This window comes from Bufo gargarizans, chromosome 2, assembly GCF_014858855.1.
Source record: "Bufo gargarizans isolate SCDJY-AF-19 chromosome 2, ASM1485885v1, whole genome shotgun sequence".
Lineage (NCBI taxonomy): Eukaryota > Metazoa > Chordata > Amphibia > Anura > Bufonidae > Bufo > Bufo gargarizans.
In genome coordinates this window covers 601300774-601312803 of record NC_058081.1, presented here as the reverse complement: position 1 = coordinate 601312803, position 12030 = coordinate 601300774, and positions in this window count along the sequence as shown.

Below are 12030 nucleotides of genomic sequence, written 5' to 3'. Positions count from 1 at the left end.
CAGCACCCGATCTCGTACAGGGGGCTGTGATACGCACAATTAACCCCTCAGGCAATAATACACTGCCGGGCGGAGGCTTTCGCCCGGCAATGTGTTCGGTGACGTCACCATTTTACTGGCTAGGGCAGCGCTAAAGCCCGCCCATCTTTGCCGGTGACATCACCGGGCTTCCTGGCAGCCCCATGGAGAGCCCGGTTCGTCACTGGAACTCTTGAAAATGCCTTTTGTGACGAATACCGTACCCCGACTGACCTTGGACGTCAATTACGTCGAGCTCACGAGATATGGTATGGTTACTGGTTACCAAGGCGTGACGTTATACCCTCCTGGAGGAGCGAGTAAGGTCAGTCTTGGTACAGTTTTCACAGATTCCTCCTGTCCACACGGGTGCAGAGAGGCAACAAGCTGAGAGAGCCTTTTCGCTGTCCAAGTGAAACAGCGAGTTCTCACTCCGGAAAGACTGCCACCAATTCCTTGTTTGATATAAGCCCAGTCTGCTAACGGGATTATATAGGGTAAGAAACCAACCCACGCTAGTGTATTACTAGGCCAAAACACGGACGTGGAGATTCATGATTGAGATAACAGACAACACAAGATTAAATTATAGATTCAATCACCTTAAAGGGACACTGACAGGCCCAACAAGCATATTTAGGTATCTATACAGTCATGTCTAAAAAATTAGGACACCCTTTGAAAGCATGTGGTTTTTTGTAACATTTTTAATAAAAGGTTATTTCATCTCCGTTTCAACAATACAGAGAGATTAAAGTAATCCAACTAAACAAAGAAAACTGAAGAAAAGTCTTTTCAAGATCTTCTGTAAATGTCATTCTACAAAAATGCCTATTCTAACTGAGGAAAAAGATAGGACACCCTTGCCCCTAATAGCGAGTTTTACCTCCTTTGGCTGAAATAACTGCAGTGAGACGGTTCTTGTAGCCATCTACCAGTCTTCGACATCGGTCTGAGGAAATTTTACCCCACTCCTCAATGCAGAACTTTTTCAGCTGTGAGATGTTTGAGGGGTTTCTTGCACGTACAGCCCTTTTCAAGTCACCCCACAGCATCTCAATGGGATTCAAATCTGGACTTTGACTTGGCCATTCCAGGACTCTCCATTTCTTCTTTTTCAGCCAATCTTTGGTTGATTTACTAGTATGTTTTGGGTCATTGTCATGTTGCATGGTCCAGTTCCGCTTCAGCTTTAATTTTCTAACTGATGGTCTCACATGTTCTTCAAGCACCTTCTGATACACAGTAGAATTCATCGTGGATTCTATGATGGTGAGCTGACCAGGTCCTGCTGCAGCAAAGCAGCCCCAAACCATGACACTTCCACCTCCATGCTTCACAGTTGGTATGAGGTTCTTTTCTTGGAATGCTGTGTTTGGTTTACGCCAAACATGTCCTCTGCTGTTGTGTCCAAATAATTCAATTTTGGACTCATCTGTCCAAAGAACATTATTCCAGAAGTCCTGGTCTTTGTCAACTTTATCTCTGGCAAATGTCAGTCTGGCCTCGATGTTTCTCTTGGAAAGCAAAGGTTTCCTCCTTGCACACCTCCCATGCAAGTTAAACTTGTACAGTCTCTTTCTGATTGTAGAGGCATGTACTTCTACATCAGCAGTAGCCAGAGCCTGCTGTAGTTCTCGAGATGACACTTTAGGGTTTTTGGAGACCTCTTTTAGCATCTTGCGGTCTGCTCTTGGGGTGAACTTGCTGGGGCGACCAGTCCTGGGCATGTTGGCAGTTGTTTTGAAAGCCCTCCACTTGTAGACTATCTTCCGGACAGTGGAATGGCTGATTTCAAAATCTTTTGAGATCTTTTTAAATCCCTTCCCAGACTCATAGGCTGCTACAATCTTTTTTCTGAAGTCCTCTGACAGCTCTTTTGCTCTCACCATGGTGCTCACTCTCACTTCAACAGTCAGGAGCACACCAAACTAAATGTCTGAGGTTTAAATAGGGCAAGCCTCATTCAACATGCAGAGTAACGATCTACTAATTATGTGCACCTGGTGTGATATACCTGTGTGAGATCTGAGCCAATTTAAGAGGGAATACATGTGAGGGTGTCCTATCTTTTTCCTCAGTTAGAATAGGCATTTTTGTAGAATGACATTTACAGAAGATCTTGAAAAGACTTTTCTTCAGTTTTCTTTGTTTAGTTGGATTACTTTAATCTCTCTGTATTGTTGAAACGGAGATGAAATAACCTTTTATTAAAAATGTTACAAAAAACCACATGCTTTCAAAGGGTGTCCTAATTTTTTCACATGACTGTATGACAGTACAGATCTTATAAGGGGTATTAAAATCATCTAAGTATCCCCCCTGTCCACATTCTAAATACAGTAAACTGAAGTTTTATAACTTGCTTGAACCGTCTTCAATCTGCCCAAGGGGGCGGCGTTTCACCTCCACTTGCGCCCAGCCAGCCGCTCCCAACTGCCGTTTTGAAGCGCCGCCCAGCTCATCAATATTCACTTTGCTGGGCGGCTTCTGCTGTCCCTGCTCTGAAGCGCTGCGCTGAACAGTGCCCGGCGCATGCGCCGGATCTTGTGAAGTCGGTGTCACTACCAGAGCTTTGAGACGTTCTCACAGCTCTGTTTCTCCACCCCTGTGATGATGTCACTACTAGAGCTTGGAGGAGTTCCCTCTGCCCTGTTTCTCCGCCCCTATGATGAGGTCTTTACTTTCTGTTTTCCTTCCTCCCAGCTGTCCCTCCTGTGTTTGATTTCGCTGCCTTTAAATCACTCCTCCTCCTTTGTAGAGGTGCGGATTATACTTTTCATTTGAGCTGTATCTCTCGCTTGAGTATCTTCACCTGTGTGATATCTTTTCACTGGATCTGTGTCCTGCTGAAGCAAGTACTTCGGATATTGTCTGCTGACTTTGGATCTGTTTTCAATGCAGCTCCTTCAGTTAAGTGTTCAGACATTGTGTGTTTCTGTTTCTTTGCTGACTGGATCCGAGGCGACCCCGGTTCCGTCCATATACTGAGCAGGGCACCGGTGGCCGTGCCCCTTCCACTATTGTAGGGGTTTCAGTGGTCATCAGCCTTAGGTACGCGGGCATGTCTTGATCCACCATCTGGATCTGGACATGTGCATAGCAGCTTAGAGAGAGCTTTTAGGGTCTGACAGGGGTCACCCTTTATCCTCCCTAGTTTGGGTCCGGTCAGTTGCTATTCACTGTGTAGGCTCTTGTTGCTCACTTACAGTCGTGACATTATAATCCGCCACACCGTCCTTTTTTGACATGGATCCGCTTTCTGACCTGGTTGACCGCATGCAGGGTCTTTCTTTGGAGGTAGCGGATCTCCGTCAATCTATGACTCAGCTTCAAGCATTGGGCTCTGCTCCGGCCCATGGAGGCTGTTGCGAGCCAGAGGTCTCACTTCCGGAAACGTTCTCCGGGGGCAGTGAGAATTTTGTTCGTTTCAGAGAGGCATGCAAACTCCATTTTTGCTTGTGTCCCCATTCCTCTGGTAATGAGGAACAGAGGGTGAGGATTGTCATCTCCCTGCTCAGGGGTAATGCTCAGACTTAGGCTTTTTCGTTGCCATCGGGGGATCCCTCCCTTCGATCCATGGAAAGATTTTTTGTGGCCCTGGGGCAGATATATGATGACCCGGATCGTGTTGCTCTGGCCGAATCTAACTTATGTTTTTTATGCCAGAACAAACTGTCTGCGGAGCTTTATTGTTCTGAATTTCGGAGATGGGCAGCTGATTTAGGTTGGAATGATGCTGCACTCCGTAGTCAGTTCTCTCATGGTCTCTCAGAGAGATTGAAAGATGCGTTTGCTTTCCATGAGAGACCAACGTCCTTAGAGTCTGCCATGTCATTGGCGGTACGCCTTGACAGGCGTCTAAGAGAAAGAAACGAGACCTCTCTGTCCAGTCATTTTCAGTCTAGGGGCAGTGGTGCGGACTCATTCAGTGTGCAGGGGCCTCATCCTCACTCGGTTCCCTCTGTGGAGGAGCCCATGCAGCTAGGTCGACTTGCCCCGGATAAAGGAGGATTTAGTCCTCAGAGAATGGTGTATTTTTGTTGTGGGGGCATAGGTCATTTGGCAAATGTTTGTCCGTCTAGGAAATTCTTGAACTGTACTAAGAGTTATAATAAGAGCAAAACCTCAAGAGGTAGATCATCAAGTTCTGCTTCACCTGCTACTTTGGGCAAAGTTGATGTAGGAATTGATGCTTTTCCTCTGACCTGCAGTTCCCGTTTTCTCCTTTCTGCCAGGGAAGCGCTAGGGAGCAAAGTCATTTCTTGTGAAATTTTTGTCGATAGTGGAGCGGCCGTCAATCTTATTGATACTCAATTTGTAGCCATGCATGGTTTTCAGGTTTGCACATTAGAAAAGGATATACCTGTTTTTGCTATTGACTCGTCTCCACTCTTACAGAGATCGCTGAAGGGCATTGTTCACAATATCCGGTTAGCGGTAGGTGACACTCATGTGGAGGATATATCTTCTTTTCTCCTTAATGGATTGCCTTCTTCTCTAGTTTTGGGGTTACCCTGGCTCACTAGACATAACCTCACTATTGATTGGCAAGGAAGGCAAATAAAGTGGAGTGAGTTTTGTAGAGAGAATTGTCTCACAGCGATTTTTGCAGAGGTGTCTACTAAAACGGTGCCATCATTTCTCTCTGATTTCTCGGACGTGTTTTCCGAGAGCGGTGTTCAGGAGCTACCTCCTCACCGGGAGTTTGACTGTCCCATTAACCTCATTCCCGGCGCCAAGCTGCCAAAAGCACGCCTCTACAATCTCTCACAACCGGAAAGAATCGCAATGCAAACTTATATCTCTGAGAGTCTCAATAAGGGGCATATTCGTCCCTCAAAATCACCTGTTGCCGCTGTTTTTTTTTGTTAAAAAGAAAGATGGCTCTCTGAGACCTTGCCTAGATTTTAGGGAGCTGAACCGTATCACGATTCGCGATCCCTATCCCCTTCCTCTGATCCCGGACCTCTTCAACCAAATTGTTGGTGCCAACGTTTTTTACAAATTGGATTTGAGAGGCGCGTACAACTTGGTCAGGGTCAGAGAGGGGGATGAATGGAAAACGGCCTTTAATACCCCTAACGGGCATTTTGAGAATCTCGTTATGCCTTTCGGCCTGATGAATGCTCCGGACGTCTTTCAGCATTTTGTTAACAGTATTTTCTACCATTTAATGGGGAAATTTGTATTGGTGTATTTTGATGATATTTTGATTTTTTCCCCTGATGTTCAGACCCATCAGGATCATCTTTTTCAGGTTCTGCGGATTCTGCGAGAGAATAAATTGTACGCCAAGCTGGAGAAATGTGTTTTTATGGTATCAGAGATTCAATTTCTTGGTTTTCTCCTCTCTGCTTCTGGTTTTCACATGGATCTGGAGAAGGTCCGTGCTGTGCTGGAGTGGGAGCTTCCTGAGAATCAGAAGGCATTGATGCGCTTTCTGGGTTTTGCGAACTATTACAGAAAGTTCATTTTGAATTATTCCTCTGTTGTCAAACCCCTCACTGACATGACAAAAAAGGGGGCGGATTTTTCCTCTTGGTCGGAGGAGGCGCTTGCAGCTTTTTCTAAGATTAAAGAGAGTTTTGCGTCTGCTCCCATCTTGGTGCATCCCGATGTTTCCTTACCTTTTATTGTTGAGGTGGATGCTTCCGAGGTGGGTGTGGGTGCGGTTTTGTCCCAGGGCCCTTCTCCTGCCAAGTGGCGACCCTTTTTCTCTAAAAAACTCTCCCCGGCAGAGAGAAACTATGAGGTGGGAGATAGGGAGTTGTTGGCCATCAAGTTGGCTTTCGAGGAATGGCGCCATTGGTTGGAGGGGGCCAGGCACCCTATCACCGTTTTTACCGACCATAAGAATCTGGCGTACTTGGAGTCGGTCAGGCGTATGAATCCGAGACAGGCCAGATGGTCTCTGTTCTTCTCCAGATTCAATTTTGTCATTACATTCCGCCCTGGGATCAAAAATGTGAAGGCTGATGCTCTCTCTCGCTGTTTTCTGGGAGGAGGAAACTCCGAGGACCCGGGTCCCATTTTGGCGGAGGGGGTGGTTGTTTCTGCTCTGTATTCTGATTTGGAGGCCGAGGTCCAGGCTGTCCAGACTGAGGTACCTGCCCGTTGTCCTCCTGGGAAGTTGTTTGTGCCTCCTGAGTTACGTCACAAACTCTTCAAGGAGCATCATGATACTGTTCTTGCTGGTCACCCCGGGAGTAGAGCCACGGTAGATCTCATTGCTCGGAGATTTTGGTGGCCGGCTCTTCGTAAGTCGGTGGAGGGTTTTGTGGCTGCTTGTGAGACGTGCGCTCGCGCTAAGGTCCCTCGTTCACGGCCTTCAGGTCCCCTTCTCCCGTTACCCATACCTTCCCGTCCTTGGACACACCTCTCCATGGACTTTATCACGGATCTTCCTCGTTCCTCAGGGAAGTCGGTGATCCTGGTGGTGGTGGACCGTTTTAGCAAGATGGCTCATTTCGTACCCTTCCCTGGTTTACCCAGTGCTAAAACGTTGGCGCAAGCTTTTGTCGACCATATTGTTAAATTGCATGGCATTCCCTCGGATATTGCTTCCGATAGAGGCACGCAGTTTGTGTCCAGATTCTGGAAGGCTTTCTGTTCTCGCCTAGGGGTTCGGCTGTCCTTCTCTTCTGCTTTTCACCCGCAGTCGAATGGTGAGACTGAACGCGTCAACCAGAATCTGGAGACATATTTGCGCTGTTTTGTGGCAGAGAACCAGGAGGATTGGTGTTCATTTCTCCCTCTTGCTGAGTTTGCTCTGAACAACCGTCAGGCCCGTCGCTAACAGACAGGCAAAACAAGCAATTACTTGGGACCCCGAGCTGGCCCGGGGCCCCAAGCAGAGCCGGCGCTTGTCGCTCTAAAGAATCCTGCCTGCTGTGTTCGCTCTCTATGCTGTTGTTAATGTAGCGTGGCCGAGCTCTGTTCGGTCCGCGGTACAGGAGCTTTTGTTTCCTGTACCCGGCCGGACTGACAGGAAGTGCTCACTTAGTGTGCACTTCCTGTCAGTCCGGCCGGGTACAGGAAACAAATGCTCCTGTACTGCGGACCGAACAGAGCTCGGCCACGCTACACTAGAGGCAGAGGTAGAATGAGAGTGACGGGGGGGGGGGGGGAATAATGAGAGTGACAAAGGGGGGGGGGGGTGGAATAATGAGACTGACAAGGGGATGGGGGGATAATGAGAGTGACAAGAGAGGGGGTGATAATGAGAGTGACAAGGGAGGGGGGTGGAATAATGAGAGTGACAAGGGAGGGGGGAATAATGAGAGTGACAAGGGAGGGGGAATAATGAGAGTGACAAGGGAGGGGGGAATAATGAGAGTGACAAGGGAGGGGGGAAATAATGAGAGTGACAAGGGAGAGGGGATAATGAGAGTGACAAGGGAGGGGGGGGAATAATGAGAGTGACAAGGGAGGGGGGATAATGAGAGTGACAAGGGAGGGGGGATAATGAGAGTGACAAGGGAGGGGGGAAATAATGAGAGTGACAAGGGAGGGGGGGAATAATGAGAGTGACAAGGGAGGGGGGAAATAATGAGAGTGACAAGGGAGGGGGGATAATGAGAGTGACAAGGGAGGGGGGAAATAATGAGAGTGACAAGGGAGGGGGGAATGAGAGTGACAAAGGAGGGAGGGGGGAGAACAGAGTGACAAGGGGGGGGGAGAAGTGAGTGACAAGGGAGTCCCCAGACCCAGACCAAGAGCCAGAGACCAGATCATCTTATTGTCCTAGTGGTAAGTAGACAATGCAATGTGTTTATTATGTAATTGTTTAGTTATTAATACTACATTGGAAACAAATTTTTAGGGTCCATTCACACATCCGTGTGTGTTTTGCGGATCCACAAAACACGGACAGCGGCAATGTGCGTTCCGCATTTTGTGGACCACACATTGCCGGCACTAAGAATATGCCTATTCTTGTCCGCTATTGAAGACAAGAATAGGACATGTTCTATTTTTTTCAGGATCGGAATTGCGGATCCGGGTCTGCAATTCCGGATCGGGCCGCACAACGTATGTATTAGTCCGCAATTCCGTTCCGCAAAAAGAGACAGCTACAAGAAGCTGGATTAACCCTAAGGGAAACATAGCAGTTCTTTTACTTTAAAAGCTGAGAAAGGGGTGGAACATGATATGGGCAGATCATCTGATAAGGCGGGAGGAGGGGGGCGGCAATTTTTATCTTGCCTAGGGCGGCAAAAATCCTTGCACCGGCCCTGGCTGTGCTGACTGCTGCTCTGTAGCGTGGCCGAGCTCTCCTCCTCTACCTCCTGGCTGTCACTCAGTCCAGCCGGGTACCGCGCGGTACAGGAACAGGGGATTCAGTTTCCTGTTCCCGGCCGGACTGACAGGAAGTGTACACTGAGTGAGTGCTCACTTCCTTTTAGTCCGGCCGCGGCCGGGAACAGGAAACTGAATCTCCTGACCTGTACCACGCGGTTCCCGGCCAGACTGAGTGACAGCCAGGAGGTAGAGGAGGAGAGCTCGGTAGAGGAGGTAGAGAAGGACACAGGTTTGTAAGAACTGAAAAATGTTAATGTGTGTGTTTTAAGTATGTTGGATTTAGTTATTGTGCACTTTTTTAATGTATATTGGATTGTATCGTACAGTGTGGTTTTTTGCAAATGTTCATTTGTTGAAAATGTTCAAATTTCATGCACATTAAATGCAACAGCAGTATTTGCACTGTAAACCTCCTTTTTTATTTATATAAAGTGTGGGTGAACTTAAACTGTATGGCTATACTGTGGTTCCTGTAGGCTTTGCGTGCGTAAGGTGGGGAGGGCGTGGAGGGGGGGGGCCTCCATGTCTATTTTGCTTGGGGCCCCCAAATTCCTTCAAACGGCCCTGACAACGTCGTCAGGAATCTTCTGATAAGTCACCATTCTTTGGTGCATATGGGTTCCATCCGCAGTTTGGGACATTCTCGGTAGGGGCTCCCTCTGGTTTGCCTGAGGAGGAGAGATTTTCCTCGTCTTTGTCTACCATTTGGCAAAAGATTCAGAGTAATCTTAGAAAGATGAGTGAGAAATATAAGCGTGTGGCTGATAAGAGACGTGTGCCTGGTCCGGACCTGAATGTGGGTGATCTGGTGTGGTTGTCTACAAGAAATATTAAACTGAAGGTTCCCTCCTGGAAATTGGGTCCCAAGTTTATTGGGCCTTATAAAATCTTGTCATTCATCAATCCTGTTGCCTACCGTCTTGATCTTCCACTGGTTTGGAAGATACATAATGTATTTCACAGGTCTCTTTTAAAACCATATGTCCAGCCCACGGTACCCTCCTCTTTGCCTCCTCCTCCGATTTTGGTTGATGGCAATCTGGAGTTTGAGGTTTCCAGAATTGTGGACTCTCGCATTGTCCGCGGTTCTCTTCAGTACCTCGTTCATTGGAAGGGTTATGGTCCTGAGGAGAGGATGTGGGTTCCGGTGTCGGACATTAAAGCCACTCGCCTCATCAGGGCATTTCATAGGGCTCATCCTGAGAAGGTGGGTCCTGGGTGTCCGGAGTCCACCCGTAGAGGGGGGGGTACTGTCACTACTAGAGCTTTGAGACGTTCTCACAGCTCTGTTTCTCCACCCCTGTGATGATGTCACTACTAGAGCTTGGAGGAGTTCCCTCTGCCCTGTTTCTCCGCCCCTATGATGAGGTCTTTACTTTCTGTTTTCCTTCCTCCCAGCTGTCCCTCCTGTGTTTGATTTCGCTGCCTTTAAATCACTCCTCCTCCTTTGTAGAGGTGCGGATTATACTTTTCATTTGAGCTGTATCTCTCGCTTGAGTATCTTCACCTGTGTGATATCTTTTCACTGGATCTGTATCCTGCTGAAGCAAGTACTTCGGATATTGTCTGCTGACTTTGGATCTGTTTTCACTGCAGCTGCAGCTCCTTCAGTTAAGTGTTCAGACATTGTGTGTTTCTGTTTCTTTGCTGACTGGATCCGAGGCGACCCCGGTTCCGTCCATATACTGAGCAGGGCACTGGTGGCCGTGCCCCTTCCACTATTGTAGGGGTTTCAGTGGTCATCAGCCTTAGGTACGTGGGCATGTCTCGATCCACCATCTGGATCTGGACATGTGCATAGCAGCTTAGGGAGAGCTTTTAGGGTCTGACAGGGGTCACCCTTTATCCTCCCTAGTTTGGGTCCGGTCAGTTGCTATTCACTGTGTAGGCTCTTGTTGCTCACTTACAGTCGTGACAGTCGGGGACAGTAGTAGCCGCCCAGCGAAGTGAATATTGATGAGCTGGGCGGCGCTTACTGTACCGGACTTCACAAGATCCGGCGCATGCGCCGGGCACTGTTCAGCGCAGCGCTTCAGAGCGGGGACAGCAGAAGCCGCCCAGCAAAGTGAATATTGATTAGCTGGGCGGCGCTTCAAAACGGCAGTTGGGAGCGGCTGGCTGGGCGCAAGTGGAGGTGAAACGCCGCCCCTTGGGCAGATTGAAGACGGTTCAAGCAAGTTATAAAACTTCAGTTTACTGTATTTAGAATGTGGACAGGGGGGATACTTAGATGATTTTAATACCCCTTATAAGACCTGTACTGTCATATAGATACCTAAATATGCTTGTTGGGCCTGTCAGTGTCCCTTTAAGGGCTCACCAGAATTAACACTATACACACAAAGAATATATACAGTGGTATGAGGTTACAAATACAGTAAATACAGTATGGTACAAACAGGGTTAAACAGAGCAAAAGTCAGTTTACCAGATGGATGAGTCCTTTTGGGTTGTGATGAGTCCTTTGCTGTAGTCACATGGAGGGCAGTGATGTCAGTAGGTTGCAGGTCCCTCTAAACACATGGCACTATGTGACCCTCCTTCAGAGAAAAGACACGCCCGCTTGCTGGCTCAAGCCTTTTAACCTGTAGCCGGCCCCTCCCCTCCCGGCTTCTGGGTGGGGTCCACCCCCTCTGCTGGGCTGGCAGCACATGAGCCACAAAACCGATTAGGGCTCATGGCTCCAGACCAGAATGTCACAGGGAGGTGGTTATGGGACCAATGGTTCCGCCTGGGTTCAGGCTACCAGTAGAGTCCAAGCATGGTACCGTTATTTGGATTTTGTGGGGAGATATGTATATCTCCCTTCCATGGCATCCCACCATCAAGCTATGACCACGGACCTGTTCATCGTGGCCACAGGGATACAAATATGCATCTGGCTTATGTCTGTGATGGACGGGCGATTCATAATTCCTTATAAATCGCCGATTCTGTGATGTCTGATAATGGGCATTGAACTGGGGAATGGCCTAGACCCCCTGCAGGGAAGTTTTTCCTGTTCCTATAGCTGGGTTTCTGGCTGGCTGAATGGAGGTGAGAAATTGTAAACAAAGGTGGACTGCTAGAGGCTGTCTGCCATCTGGCTGGCTTTGAAGCAGGGCCCCCCCTGTGGAGCTCACTACCACTGCTACCTTTAAGCAGATGGTTGGTGTGGAAACATGGCTGACAGTAAATATTAATCCATATTCCTTACACCTTTGCCCTGAGCCATTTAGCGCACGGCAAAGGAGAGCATCGGAGCATGAACTGCTCCGATGCTCAAGTCAGGAGGGATGCCTGGGTGAAAATGGGGGTCTGTCCGGGTTCACCTCTGAACCTGGACAACCCCTTTAAGGGGGCGGGGTGCTGTGGAGGTCACAGTTAAGGGCGCAATGTACTGTGGATGTCACTGTTAAAGGGGTTGTCCGGGTTCAGAGTTGAACCCGGACATACCCTTATTTTCACCCCTGCAGCCCTACTGAGCCTGGCATCGGAGCATCTCATGCTCCGATGCGCTCCCGTGCCCTGCGCTAGATCGCGCAGGGCACAGGCTCTTGTGTTTACAATAACACACTGCCGGGCGGTAACTTCCGCCCAGCAGTGTGTTCGGTGACGTCACCGGCTCTGAGGGGCGGGCTTTAGCTCTGCCCTAGCCGTTTTACTTGCTAGGGCAGAGCCAAATCCCGCCCATCAGTGCCGGTGATGTCACCGGGGTTCCTGTCAGCC